This window comes from Esox lucius, chromosome 25 (assembly GCF_011004845.1).
Source record: "Esox lucius isolate fEsoLuc1 chromosome 25, fEsoLuc1.pri, whole genome shotgun sequence".
In the NCBI taxonomy this organism is placed as follows: Eukaryota; Metazoa; Chordata; class Actinopteri; order Esociformes; family Esocidae; genus Esox; species Esox lucius.
The window spans coordinates 8088304-8104964 of NC_047593.1; positions in this window are offsets into that span (position 1 = coordinate 8088304).

Genomic DNA, 16661 nt, shown 5'->3' on the forward strand with positions numbered 1-16661 from the left:
CAGTAATGTTGCCTATATTACTGCCATACTTGCCATATCTAATGTTCAATAATATGTATCTTTAAGGTCCCGATGCCCAATGCTGACTTTGGTGACCTTATTACCAAGTTTCAAACAGGAGGCTAATCTGGTCATATTCTTGGACAGGGAAACTCACAAATCTTAATAATCCATATTAATCTAAGCATGGTCAGAGAGGAAGAGAGAACATGTGTTGGTACAGTATGCCATCTCGTTACTATGTCTACCTCCCTCTCTCTGACAGTATCCGATAAGACCATCCTGTATATGGGCAATGGACTCTCGATCTCCGCCCCCCTTTTGTTCCCCCTCTCTAATCACGCCCAGATTAATAATGCTTGTTAATGTCACTACTATCTTGTAATTGAAGCTGTTTGCCTTGTATAATGCAATCAATAATTTTATCATGTATGCAAATTCATTTTCAGTCAGATACCCATAATTAGACGTGCATTGTGGTATGTTACTGAATCTCATGAAAATGTATCCAAGTTCTTAGAAGCAACGCACGTCAAGGCACATACATGCAAGTAACCAAACTCGGTGTGTAAGGAGAGTGACTAGAATGCGAACCGACCTACCTTCAAAAAGAGGCCTTGTTGCAGCTGTTTGGATGGCAACAGAAGCTAATCACGAACAGTTGTTGTGGTTTCTGTTAAAGGAGAGAATATTCAGTCAAGTGCTGAAAAGAAAATTGAACGTACGTTTTTAGATTTCTTGGCCGTTATGTCACATCGTAACTCAATAAATGTATGAAAAGGTCAGTTTGTACTTCGTTGTGCTTCTAGTTAAGATTCTGCGGACTCCACAGATACAAAACATTTCATTCTACTATAAAGGAATGAAAATTGTGCCAGCTGGAGGAAAAACCTAAACATTTAAGGTATGCTAGTTTGCATATCTCCTTTTTCTTTGATCGTATCCATTGGCATAGTCTCTTGCGCAACTGTATAAATCCATACATTTTTATTTATGCCAACAGACTCTTGATTAAAACAATAAAACTTGATTTAATGATAGCATATTCTGCTAAAATTTAACCAGTTCATTGCATTCCTTTGTGTTTCAGGACTCAAATCCCTGGCTCTCTAAAGCTCATTAGCAGTTTATAAGATGGTGTTTTCTCATTAATCTGCATAATTGCTAAGCAAACCCTTTTCTGAGTCGGCCTCCATCCTCCTTTGAGCCCAAAGGGCTGGTAATTTAGATAGCATTTCACATAAGTATACATACTAGCTGCTTATTTATGCAAATCTAGGCTGGGTGCATTCCGTTTATTTTAGTCTTGTGTGCTATTTTTAGAAGCTTAACAGGAGTGTGTCAAATTTCGAGAGATGAAAGATGTTTGTGTTTTCCTCTTTGCGTTTTTTAGGCGTGTGACAGACAGGGGTTGTTTTGGCATCACCAGGTTTGCATTAACTAAGTTAGATCTGAGGTTTAATTTGAAGGTGTCCTTAAATCCAGAAGACTGGAATTACTTCAGGGAGCTAACTTTTAACCAGACACATCAAACAGACATCCTAATTGCTGTTGTACATAGCTCTGTGTGTGTTGACTATAGGAACCTCATAGTTATTTCTCGGTGACCAACACACTTTCAACATCTGCTGATTTAAAACGGTCTCCATATTGCACTGAAAGGGTGGGGGGTGGATCAGAGTGAGACGTTCCGATTTCACAGAATATGAAAGCAGAGTGTTTAAACTACAGTACTGCTATGGTTTGATTTCATCTGTGACTGTCACTAGCTTTGCGTGATCAGATTGAATGACACCCAAACATTTCCTCAAATGTTTTATCTTATAAAACCGAGTGTCATGGCTTAACTGTTTGGGATACGAAGGAATTATCACCTTAGTAATGCAGAGGTTTGGGAATGTTCATGAATCTCATGTACGAAAGCTTCATATAGTCCGCTTGAATAGGGCATAGTAATTATGTCCAAGTAAGATTTTACTCTAAATAACATTTTAAAGCATTTTTCAAACACACCCGTGACCTGAAATTGCAAAATAAAATTGTTCATTGATCCATGGTATGACCCATTAAAACTATTTCAATTTTTAATCGAAGTTAAACCAAATACTTTATTTACAAGCAAATTAATTTTGTTATTCATATTTTATCATTCCCACAACTATCAGTGCTGTTTAATATTTTGAAAGCCAGGAAGTAATCGCAAGCAAATATAGATTTTTTTTATTATTTAATAAAAAGTCTTAATTTTGGGTCTACACAAACCTTTTTAAGAATCTCCCTTTGTGTGCCAAGGATACTCAAATATTAATTATCATGCAAGCATGGTTCAGATGCATGTGAAATAAGCATACAAAATGTTTGCTCTCCTACCATCAGGCAGGCGTTTCAGGTCTCCGATCTCGCACCAGCAGGCTCAGGAACAGTTTCTTCCCATCTGTTGAACTCTGTGACCCAGAGAACTCCATGAATTCTGTGACCCATCATTTACCATACACCCCCCCCCCCCACCCCCGCCTCTCAGGGACTGTGTTGCACTACTCCCTTTGTACTACTCTGACACTGCCTTGCTATGCCTGATAATGGAAGTTTTCAGTTGTTACAGGTGCTTGTCTACCTCAGGAACCTCACCGCTGCTCTCTGTTAGATTCTGTCCACTTTTAATCCATGAACAAAATTAATGCAACCGGTAGTCAGGGGAGAACCATTTTATTCAGCATGAGTCCAAGATGTTGATCTTCCATAGTTCTTCCATGTTCTCCAATAATTATAAAGTTAAAACTGTCTTTAATGCCAGGACCCATAGAAGGCGATCAGTGGTCATAGCCAACCATTACACAGTCCATTATCCTCCAATAACAAAGGTTTTTCTTTCAAAATACCCTCGTATGGTAAGTTCCAGCCTATGGTCCATGGGTCTATTCATAGAGCCTATGACAGTCACATGGACAACTCCTATCAGGAGGTATGGACAGGAGGTATGGACAGGATGTGTGGATAGAATGTATGGACAGGAGGTATGGAGAGGAGGTATGGACAGGATGTACCTAATACTAACATACACTACGCCTAATACTAACATACACTATACCTAATACCAACATACACTATACCTAATACCAACATACACTATACCTAATACCAACATACACTATACCTAATACCAACACACACTACACCTAATACTAACATACACTATACCTAATACCAACATACACTATACCTAATACCAACATACACTATACCTAATACCAACATACACTATACCTAATACCAACATACACTATACCTAATACCAACATACACTATACCTAATACCAACATACACTATACCTAATACCAACATACACTATACCTAATACCAACATACACTATACCTAATACCAACATACACTATACCTAATACCAACATACACTATACCTAATACCAACATACACTATACTTAATACTAACATACACTATACCTAATACCAACATACACTATACCTAACACCAACATACACTATACCTAATACCAACATACACTATACCTAATACTAACATACACTATACCTAATTCTAACATACACTATTCATAATACTTGCAATATTCCTGCCCTCCTTTATTTGCCCTATTGCACATTAAGTATTGACATTTGTACTGCATTTGCCTTCATTGTACATCTACACATTCCACTGGTAATATACATATACTTGATACTCTGCCCTCCTGTATTTGCACTTCTAGTTAAATGCTAACTGCATTTCATTGTACTGTACTTGTACTTGTTCAATGACAATGAAGTTGAATTTAATCTAATCCGAAAATAACACAAAAAAGGCAGTGGACAAAGTGCTTTTACCTTTATTTTATGGCTTTCTGATGGGAAATTTCCCAGGACCCTGAAAACAACATTCTGTCCGAGGATTGGGCACATCAGAGTCCCTGTAGACCACCTCCAAAGCTTTATCTCCCCACTCTCCTCAACCATCTGTAATAAAAGTATAAAATCCTCAAATCGAACACATTTTACGGGGCATCCGAGCAAACAACAGTTAAAATTGGACAGAATTAAAAAGCCTGCCAGCACAATAGTCCATCATGATAGGGTTCTGTACACCAATAAAGGCAGACAGAAAGCTTGAAATTGATAAAAGAGTTGACATGAGTGGGCGACAAGTGACCTTGATATAATACCCTGAAGGCCAGGGAGAATCGTAGAAGTGCTTCAAAATAAGGCTCGGTGACAGCCTGCTGTTTTGTCATGAATAAGAAGACCTTCATGTAGATTCATTCTGCGTTTTTTTCAGACGGCAGGCATTCACTGATATAGTTAACAGCAAAGACCCCGTAGAAAGATCAGTGTAAAGGATCTTAGTCATTCAGTTTAGATCTCTGTTGCCGGATCTGAAGGTCGTCGTCGTGTGGCCGCGGAGAACATGTAGAATATGAAAATAAACTTGTGGCCTTTTCTGTTTGCACCCGGCGTCGTCAAGGGCAGCCGTGACGTCCCACCACACTGTGCTTTCATACTAATTGAATGATCTGTCTGCCTCCTAGTCATGTCGACCAAGTTATCTCACCCAGGATGAGATGATGGCTGACTGGAAAGCAGAAAGCGCTTGGTCCAATGACACCGCCCAGCCGTCTGTCCTATGACAGTTCATAGAACGGACACTTGTCCATAGACGGGTTAACAAACATTTCTTCTCTGTGTAATTTCCATTTTATAACCACTTCACCCCTAGCATGGTGTTCACATTTTTGTTTTCGGCCCAGTGTTTGTGGGTCTGGTGGAACCGAAGCATTAGCGGGTTCCTGAAACAACCGTGCAATAACAATGTATGTACAAATATTTAACAGATCTGTTTCATGACTATTTCAAAATATTGTAAATAGCACATATGGTACCGCTGGTTGATCACATTTATCAATAAAAGTGCTATTTCTAAATGAGTCAATGAATTAGAATCAAGGCACTGTGTAAATAAAGCATGTTTGTCTAGAACAAATATAAATAAAACAAGGTTTTCATCACCTTGGATGCTTTGCTTTGAACTGAACAAATTAAAAAGACACATTTTAAATTGTTATTTATATACAAATACTGTATTTTATGGAAATGATAAATGAGCCCCATTGCACACACATCCATTGCTGGTCTACTCACCACAAGAGGGACAGTTTTTCTGCGTGTGTGTTGCAAATGTGTTTCTTGCACTTGATGCATGTGTACTGTGTCTTCCTGCCTTTCTGGGGTTCACACATACCGCAGTGCTTCTTGTTGCAACCAGCTGCAGCCTTCAATGAAAACAGTTCAGAAATGTTACCAACACACCTCTCACTCACTCACACCCATGAATACTCCTCACGGCGGCTGCAGAAGCTGGGCTCCATGGAACATGTTGTCTCCTGTGGATGTGAGGTCTTACCAATGCCTCGCCTGGCTCCTCGAGAAAGTGCCGTCTCTTCTGAAGCTTCCCTATGGTCCGACCTGGGTTCAACGGCATACAGGTCCAAGATGGTGAAGAAAATCCCAGGTGGCCAGTGTAGGGTTCTGCTTTTACAGCTGTAGTCAGTCATAGAACATGTACCCCACCCGTGCCCTAATAGCATTTTGCAGATGGTAGAATTCAATGGATTGAAACATTTCCTCTGGTCATTCATTACACTTGCAGCTCTTCGTCCTGTCCAGGGTAGGAAGTTGTTTACCCAGAAAGAATGGCGACAGAGGTCCATTACATCTACAGGAAGCTTTATTAATTACTTCATTATCCAACCCAATCCATGTCATTAATCTGCTGTCACCATAGTGATTTACAGTAACCATACACGGCAATAATACGGTCTCCCTTTCTCTTTGTGTTAGGAGTAACTCTGTGTATGAACAGGAAGTTGAAGAACATTGCTGAGGACAGAATCCAAAACATCAGCAATGAACCATGTGACTACAACTTTACCTGTGTATAAAACGTTTTCTGGCTTTCTATCGTCAGCTGTAATGCTAGCTAGGTGGGGAGTGCCAGTTGTTAGCTTTAATGTGTTTTTTTATATAATAAATATTAACTATATGCCATTTAGAAGATGGTTTTATCCAAAGCCAATGTGTGCATGAACTGTAAACAGAGTTTAGTGGGTCCCGGGAATCTAACCCGGTTTTACAAACGCAATGATTAAGAATCTGAGCAGAAAATCATTAAGCCAGTTAAGATGGCAGAAATTAAAGAAAAATATTTTGAATAATGGATGTGAGTAAATGAAATTAGCTGTATGAGCACAATGTTCCTGACAAGTCGCTGTGTCTTACTTTATCTACTGTATTTACTCCTGCAGGACTTGAAGTAAGTAAAGCAGTAATTGTAGTGTAATTAGGATTTGCCTCTCAGTCAATTTTTTTAATCAAAAAATCAAAAAGGGATTAAATGCTTATTCAAACTCCAGTTGAATCTTTCCAAACTGTCTAATGTGCCTATATGGAAAGGAGCATGCTTTGTGTGGGCGGCAAATCCTATTGGTGATTAAAAACAGTAATATTTAAGCTACTCTCATCCTCATTTGAATTTCACTGGCAAAGTCACCCCAGTCACCTTTCTTTTAGGCCCTTGTCCTAACTCATTGAACCTACCCTGTTAAATGGCTGAATATACGTGAACTTGGCTGAGGTCAGGGGAATGAATAACCTACAGTCGATGTTTGGGTGATAGAGGTTGGAATATGCATAAAGAGAATGAACGAAACATAATAGAAAATCTGAATAAAACCTGCAAAGGGTCTTATGGCAGAAAAACTGGCAGCCAAAACTCCACTAACATCACAAGACAGACAAAACCATGGCAGGCCCATTTCATACGCTCATGGCCTTCATTATACATGTTGCTGCTGATAGAAAATGACATGAATACACCCATTTGACAATCATGACAGATGAATTTTGCGCTTTGCATCAATGAATGGTGTCGCCATAACATGTGGTAAAAAATATATATATACTAATCGCTGCCATTGCTGTAAAAATGGGTAAACGAGGAAATGTACACCCATTACTGCGAAAATCGAATGATTTTTTTTTTTTTTTTTTTAAGATTACAAAATAAAATGATTAAAATGACATGGATGTCTCCAAATAAAGTTATGTTTGCCATTGGTTAACTTAATACAAATCACGGTTGAAAAGAAAGGGTGAGATCATGCACCGCATTCATTGTAGGGAACAATTAAAATTACAGTATCGACGCATCCAGAATTGCGTTACGGACATGGCCCATAAGAGAATGCGTTGCATTCAATGCAGGGAAGAATAGCCTGACATTATCGATGCCTGAGGAAATGACTCACGGACACGTGAATGCACCGTGTAGGACGGTTAGCGTTGCAACACTGACACGTTGAGCAATCTCACATATAATGCTTGGGTGAATCTTTCCATTCGGTGGAAGTTCTTCTCTCTTCTCTCCTCTCTCCCTCCAGACAGTTTATTGATGCATATATAATCTGTCAACTTTCTCCCTGTCTCTCCCCCTTCATGCTCCTCGCTCTATATATCTCTCCTTCTCTCCTCCACCCTCTCCCATCCAGTGCCTCTCCTTTTCTCTATCTCTCGCTCTCCTTTTCTCTATCTCTCGCTCTCCTTTTCTCTATCTCTCGCTCTGCTTTTCTCTATCTCTCGCTCTGCTTTTCTCCCATCTCCGCACAGACAGGATATTGATGCATATGTACGTGTGTCAAGGTCGAGTCAGTAAGTCAAAACAGTCAGACAAACAGAAGACAGGCGACAGGCAGACTGAAGCTGACAGACAAACCGACAGGTGGACCACAGACAGACCCGACAGACAGACTTGCTGACACCAACACGCAGAAAGGCAGGAAGGAAGAAAAAAAAAACTTTCAATAATGGATCACATCAAGGCCACATATTCTCTACTTAACACGTTACAGTATTGATCCTTACTTCTTTTTATTTGTGTGCCTCATCAACTTGATTTGTGAATATGTAATTCATGTCAAATGTTTTTTTAAGGTATTGAAACTGAACTAGGAGGAATTGCTCTTGATTATTAACACTACCAAGGTCATTTTGAATGCCCCTTCCTGGCAAAATCATTATTTTTGACAAAAGAAAAGTTAGTCTGATACATATATTTTATACAGTGGGGAGAACAAGTAGTTGATACACTGCCAATTTTGTAGAGGTCATGTAGAGGTCTGTAATTTTTATCATAGGTTTCAACTGTGAGAGATGGAATAAAAAAAAAAATCCAGAAAATCACATTGTATAATTGTTTTGCATTTTATTGCATGACATAAATATTAGATCACCTACCAACCAGTAAGAATTCCGGCTCTCACAGACCTGTTAGTTTTTCTTTAAGAAGCCCTCCTGTTCACACACTCAATCAAACAGACTCCAACCTCTCCACAATGGCCAAGACCAGAGAGCTGTGTAAGGACATCAGGGATAAAACTGTAGATCTGCACAAGGCTGGGATGGGCTACAGGACAACTGGGAAGCAGCTTGGTGAGAAGGCAACATCTGCACCGTATTGAGGGGAGGATGGATGGGGCCATGTATCGCGAGATCTTGGCCAACAACCTCCTTCCATCAGTAAGAGCATTGAAGATGGGTCGTGACTGGGTCTTCCAGCATGACAATGACCTGAAACACACAGCCAGGGCAACTAAGGAGTGGCTCTGTAAGAAGCATCTCAAGGCCCTTGAGTGGCCTAGCCAGTCTCCAGACCTGAACCCCATAGAAAATCTATGGAGCGAGCTGAAAGTCCGTATTGCCTAGCGACAGCCCCGAAACCTGAAGGATCTGGAGAAGGTCTGTATGGAGGAATGGGCGAAAATTCCTGCTGCAGTGTGTGCAAACCTGGTCAAGAACTACAGGAAACGTATAATCTCTGTAATTGCATCTCTGTAATTGCAGAAAAGGTTTCTGTACCAAATATTAAGTTCTGCTTTTCTGGTGTATCAAATACTAATATCATACATTAAAATGCAAATGAATTACTTAAAAAATGTGATTTTCTGGATTATTTTTTTTAGAATCCGTCACTCACAGTTTAAGAGTACATATGATAAAAATGACAGACTTCTACACGCTTTGTAAGTGGGAAACTGTAGGTCATTGTAAAAATATATATGCTGGCAGGGAGAAAACAGGCTACAGGTAAGCTTACTTTTTCAGACGTAGAGGAAGAATAAGAGGCGGACAAGGAAGAAAAGCAACAATCTCCAATGAGATTCATGACAGGGGGACATTACGTTTTTTTGTAGAGATATTTTTCATTTGCCATAAAGGGCCAAATGAGTCCTCGTTAATAATATTATATGTATTTACAATAAAAATGAAGCCTAAATACTTTCCAATGATGTTCAGGGCTGTGCTTTTTAAATGGTATCTGCACACATTTAACTCATTAGACAGGATTAAACCTGAATACCTGGAAAAGAACAGTAGCTGCCAAGTCAATGATACACCCTATGTATTATTCTATTTATCTCCTTTTGATTCTATACAATCTGCATGGAATACTTCTGAAAACGACTTCCAGCTATTCAAACCAACCACATGTCCACATGTCCATCTCACTCATGCCTAACCTTGCTCTATTCAGATGCATTTATCCAGAGCAACTTGGCGTTATTACTTTATTTTTAAGTGAGACCATCACATTTGCAGTATTTATTTAGTATACATTTTTCTCTCAGAATAATTTTCCTTTCAAACATATACTCACTTGGAAACAAGACAAGAGTCTTCATAATCTTGAAGTCTTGATAACAGCTCTAATGCACTCTAATGGTTTGTACAACAATATAATTATACTGTCTGAATTCTCTTAACCTGATCTGAGTCTATTTTCATTAATGGTAAATGTTAACACTTTCAGTCATGTCAAACAGAGTTTTCATTACACCTCAAGTACCTGCGTATAGACAAAGTAATAACCTCTGGCTGACCAAATGACAAAGGTCCAAAGAAAGGTCCCAAACTCAACACTATCATTTATCACTTATCATTATCAGGGATTTTAACGACACAAACTTCAACAAGATCTTTCCAGACACAAGCAGCTGGTAAAATGTCTAACGAGACATGATAAAATCCTGGACCATGTTTACAGCACTATTAAAAGGGCTTACCAAATGTCTGTCCACGCCCCTCTGGGGAACTCGGACGGTGCGATGCTCTAACTCATCCTTGCATACTGACAGAAAGTAAAAGAGACACTGTGGTCACAAGATCGTCCATCAGAAATGTCCTTCCTGTTGAAAAGTCCTGCCTTGCAAACCGTTCATTGGTTCAGAAGACAAAATAAAATTGAAAACCAATGGCATCCCCCGACCCAAACGACAGGCCCCACACCTGAATCTCATCTTGACTGTGATTGATGGTGACACGTCTGAGCCGGGGTGAGGTCACTTTAAGGCAAGGTCACCTTCCCAGAACAGTGCATTTTTGGAGGAGCTTGGCAATTTCAATGGGGTGATCGTTTGACCAGAGAACACTTTTATGGACTGGAATGGACAGTTCTACATTTCATGACGCAATGCTAAATGTTTCATTTTGCTCTGAACAGCCTGTGGGATATGAAGTGAACATGCAACACTTTTTAAAGGTCTGCAATAGTGACAGTTTATGCAAGGGAATCAGTCAATTGAAATAAATACATAGAAATACAATTTTAATTAGCATGTTTTTTAAAATGTTGACATTTTTCTCATTCCGCCTTCTGACGCCGATGTGGTGACACAGATCTCTGCGTGCCCGGGCAGATACCTCTGCTCGGATGTTGACCTATGACTTGAAGCTCAGCCTCAACACGAAGGCCTGCTTACACAATAACTCTCTATTACGGTTGAGAGCTCCACGCTGTCCCATTCCCTGAGTGCAAAGACCCCTGATGTGACTGTAGACAATGCCTTGTCGTTCTCTCCAAACATCTAAGCAGAGACTCACACTGGCAGGTTCATGCTCTAGACAAAATCAATATATCTACACATACTCAGAATTGTATTTCATTGGATCTGGTATCAAATCAAATGTTACTTACTCCACCTTGATAGTGAAGTTATTTCATGACCTAGGGTGGTCCCACGTTCTAAGCCGCCTCCCCCCCTGACATGTACCACTGCAAGATTTGTTTGAATCTGGCCCACGGTTCTTTCAGCTAAAAAACGATTTATTTGATTCCCAGCTATCTCTCTACACCTAAGCAAATAAATGCCTGAAAATGTTTTTGAACCGAGGCCTTTGTGACTTGCTCAGAAGTTTCAACAATTAAAATTGGTTGTGCTGCAATCGCATCCATGTTTAGTTATGTATTGATACCAGCCCTGATGTAATTGGTGACATGTGTTGAGTGGCGTATTAAAAGATAATTGAGTTGATGTCTTTCTGTCTGAGGGCATCCGCAGCTTTGATCTGCTTCGACTCTCCGCTGCTATTAAGCGTTTTTGCTCTGGTGGCGTCAGAGGAAAAGTGGGACAAGTTGCTTTAATTATGAACTCCTGAAGCCACGTGAGGCTGCTCCACTTCAGCGACCTCTCGCCTCTGCCAGCTGGTAGCCTTTTGCAGCGGCCTTTGATGCCATGAATTGTCTATGTTGTGGATGAGAGCACGTGGAAAAAAGTGATCCTCTAAAGGCACTGAGAACGAAGATGAAACATGGCCCCTGCTGAGTTACCAGCTGCACAGCACGGCGCTAGCAGGTATGGGTCACTATAACAGTACATTCGAGAGATGTCTTTCCTTATTTATTGTGTCGTAAAAGTCATCAATGCCAAGTAACCCCTTACGAGCATAACTAGCTACACAATGACATTCTTTCAGGTTCTTGCTCCACAATGCCTGAGAAGTACAAATAATACATAATAATAAATAAGATAATAGATAAGTGATACAAAATGGACAACAATAATAATTGTAAAAAATTGTAAAAAATTGTAAAAAAATTTAAAAATATATAATTCATAATTATTTCAGCTGGATGCCAGACGTGTGTCTATTTGAAAGAGCAAGCGCATGCATGTTCCCAGTTTAGCAGTCGTAGGCGGGTGGGAGGTGGTCGGTTACAGTACATCACTTTCTTGGCCTGTTTTCAGTCATCTAAATGGTCACTCATACTGAATTCTGCATACTGCAAAGGGCTCAAAACCAGCAGTGGGTGTACTTAATAAACTGGCCAATTAGTGCAGTAGTTCCGAACTCAAGAATCCCCATTAGCACACACCTTTCTCGACCCTGTACAAGCGTTGCCAATTCAAGTCAATGAGCGTCGGATAATTAGTTGACAATTTGAATCAGCTGTGCTTGGTTGGGGCTACAATAAACAAACGCGTACTGTCGGGGTTACTCGAGGTCTGATGTTTGGAACCACTGACTTACAGTAGCAGTGGTATCCAGACGTGGGACCTCAAAGCCAGTTCCAGTTTTCAATGCAACCCTCTAATAAGGGACTTACTGAGTCCTGGAACACCAGGTGTGTGCAATTAATGATGAGATGAGAACAGAAAACCAGCAGGCTCTAGACCTCCTGGGCCTTCTAGAATGCCTCCTGGCCTTGAGCATTTAAAGGCTCTGTTTTAATTTGATCACGCCGCTGTTGAAGAGAAAATCCAAACCTGTTATATAGTCCAGGGTTTTGTGACCTGGGGAGTTTCGGCTGTCTAGGTTGTTGCCTCCGGCGCACATGTAGTGCTGAAACATGCAGGTTTGGACTGCTCTTTCGGCAACACAAACTCCCCTCAACTTTTCTGTCTTGTAATGCACACAAAAGCGTGAAAACCTAATGTATTAATGGTTTAAAAAGGCATTGGAAGTTGGTAGATTCTTCTTGCTCCACCCTAGTAATATGCGAGGATTATTTCCCTGCTGGATTAAACTAGCTCCAAATGAAGACACTGGATCCATACAAGCCCACACATCATAGAAACAGTGCTTGGCTGATAATAGTAGGTGCCAGTCTTTTTCCAAGTCCAAAGGTGGGATTTCCACAATAATTATCTGCATAATTAGTTGTGTTACCTTGTTGCCTACAAAAAGCCGAAACCTGTTGGTCTCTGTTCCATGAGTCCGACCATCTCTTGCCATGCACTCTTGATCAAAATACTTAACCCCCACCATGAAGTAGGATAATGGCAATATAAAAACACATCAGTCCCTCCATCTGGGGAGCTGCTGTGGCGTACAGGCATTTGTTCCAGCCCTGAATCTCACCTGAGCTTTCAAGGTCTTGTCCTGTAGCTGATGTTTAGGCAATAATGTGATTATAGTTGTGCGGGGACCAGGGCCTGCATGCACAGTAGCTCTGCTGGTGAATGTTTATCCACGCTTGATAGAAAGTATCATCACATCAGAACCAACATGTGTATATCTTTATAAAAAAATCCCTAATTCAATGAATGAGGGGTCTACTGCATAAGGTGGACTATTTCAAAGCAAGGTGCAGCAGATGTTCATCTACAAACATTTTAGTAGATGTTTATGCACACCACAGCAGGTATTAGCACATTTGTAATGACTGAACAATACATTAAAGATTAGGTTACACAATTACCAGCAAGGTCTTGTGAGGCCATACCTAGACATCTCATCACGCCTCCTTGGAGACTCCTCCTTGGTCTTAATATTTTTGTATTCCAAAAGTGGTTTGACTGGAGTGTTATTTCCCAATGCTATCATTTCTATTTGATGTTTCTAGTCACACACGCCTGTTGAATGTGAGCTAAGGATTCTGTTCACTAATTGCTACTATTTTGCAAACATTACAGAAAATCGGCAAAAACATGGAAGCAATGTTTTGGAAGAATATGCCCTATTCCAGAATTTTCCAGAACTCCTCTGCTTAAACATTGAACAATTTGATTTAGCATGTCTACCTACAGGCTATAGAAACAATGAGTTGCTGATGCATACTGTATGTGAGTCAAATAGATTAACAATAACTTCTGTCGTCTCAGAGAAAAGCTGGAGTATGTTATGTGTGATACCATATATATTATTATCTGTGGGCACCTTTTGGAGCATGATTGACATGTTGCTACAGTAGGTGTTACTGATTTACCCCAGCGTTCCCCTTTAAAACATATTTCTTTATTAACGCACGTTTGCCAGAACTGTCCTAGCATAGCCGGCTCTGTAGTTTATCTACAAGCTAGGTTTTTGAAGTTAGTCTGGTCTCCATCATTATTTTATAGGCTAGGGGCTTTACCTGAGTCTGGAGTCATAAATCTCTCCTCATGCAACAGCCCACTCGCATTGACACATGCAGGATGCACACACACACGCAAACACACATACGATATTCTTCTTTTCAGGATCTGTTGGAGTGGTGAGGCAGAGAATAGAGACTTGTGAGTTTTATGTTTGGTGGATTTTTGGGAGGGTGGCATGAAAGAGAAGGAAAAAGGAGATATACAGTATTCCCAATTTCTCAGAATAGCACATTCCAGTATGAAAGTATATCGGCACAAATGTACCAACAAGAGGGGGGTAATCTCAACTTGAATATCTAACAAGAGCACTTCATTCCGTTTCAATGCAACTTTTTTGCTGTCAGTCTGGGAATCTGGGCAGGTGATAGGCTACTTGTTTAACAGAAGACCTGGTCAACCCCAGGTCAGCACCACGCTAAGAGAGGAATGTTTCAATGCACATAATGAGTTATTTTTTTTATCCAATTTTAATCCAACTATTTCTTTTACTCTTATTCTTGGTATGCACTTTTACTTAGAATACAATTTTACTTGGTATGCCGTTTTCATTTGACAACTTGCTATAATACTCCTTATAATATGTAACCCAGTGTTCCAAAGGGAAATGTGTTTTCTATCAAAAATAAATGTATTCAAAACATTAACCTGTGGAAAACACTTGCTACTCAGTGTCACACTCGACTTGTTGTGTTCTGTACTGTTAAAATCTCAAGAATATGTTTAAAGTGACAATTTTCCCCTGAATTACGCCAAACAAGGTGTTAACTGTTAACTGTAACCTAAATGGCAAATTGTCTTTGGATCAGACCTAGGTTCAAATACAATGTTTTACTAACATATTTTGAGCCAGGAGTTACAAGTGGGTGTGGTTTACAATTTTGAAAACTTCCTATTGGGCCATAAATAAAAGCCAGCTAAATTAACTTCCTATGACACTTATTGAAGTATTGACAAGCTGGTTGAGAGACCAATATCTTCTGATTCAGGGCAACTAGTTCTCTGACAAGTTATCTATGTATGTTAGCTGGCTTTTATTTTAGCTTTTTACTTTTTCTCTCTTCTTCTCTTGCTTTTCCTATCTTGCCGATGGGTCTCCAGGTCAAGTCACAAAATCAATGTGTTCATGATGTGCGCCATTGTTATAATGTAGCCAAGTGAAAATAATGATTCAGCAATTTTTGTCATAAGTGACAGGATCCCTCCGGTTAGGAATATTAAACCTAAAGGGAATACGCAGAATCCTCATTACATAACCCTTTTGCAAATAAACGTATATGTACTTATTAACATCAAGAGCCCAGTGCATTCCAAAACTTGAATTTCCATACCGTGAAACATGCCTGGAATTTCTATCTGTTTTGTTCACACTTGCATATTTTGAAGTGGGCTAGCACCACCCTTAACCTAGGGCTAGCCCTGCTCTGGAGTAGGATTAGCCCAGACTTATCAGGGCTATCCCTAGAAACACAGTGACAAATTAACCAGTGTTGTCCAGAAAAACCTTAGCCCAGGGTTAACTAATTATTGTGTGAACACAGGCTAACCTAACACAGGTCCAGTCTTAGCCTGGGGCTAGGAACAATGATTGCATTATGTAAAAATAGCAGGCACATTTTGTTTCCTGTAACTCTGTAATACTCTGCATGATTCTATGTATGGTTGTGCTCTGTTTTTACAATAATTAATTATTGTAAAATTGTAATAATTTAGTTGACAGTCTGAAAAAGAGAGTGCACAATCAACATATTGTGTCATTGTATCACAATGCTATTTCATGATAATATGACATCACAATAAGGCGATGGTAAGCCACATTGTTATTACGATGAGGTTAGTGTGTCAAGTCCAATTACTCTTTGTTTGCAATAAGAAAACAGCAATGTTATTCTCAATGATAACTGTTCATATTTTAAACAGTTGTTATTTCCTGTGTAGAACATTAATTCAGCAAGTCCAAAGCTCCTGGTCCAGCTTTGCAAAAACTATTGCTGATCATACATTAACAAATGTTGTGTATCCACGCAAAGATCCACAGAAAGAAACCTAATGCAAAAGCTAGCTGTGTAGTAGACTACAAATAGGATAGCTAAAATTAGCTAGCTAGCGATTAACCAGCCACTATGCTAAGTTTGTTAGCATACAGTTCTGTACATGTAGGCTGCACAGTGCTGGTTAAGTATTGGACATGTAAAATATTGCAGCAGCTTACATAAATGTAACAGCTGACCTGAGCTATTTCGCTGTGCTAGCATTCAACGTTAGCAGGTCAGCCATATGTACTGTCGCGAGTAAGCCTTTCCTCCATGATGTTGGTGTGTGTGGTGTAATTATTTCAAGCTGTTTATATCAACAGAAGACAGTTCAGTGAAAAATCACCACAATTGTCACATCTATTTTCCTTCAAAAATGTCCTAATATCTACAACAACAGAAAATCCCAAGCAAAGTTCATGGTAGCATAGCT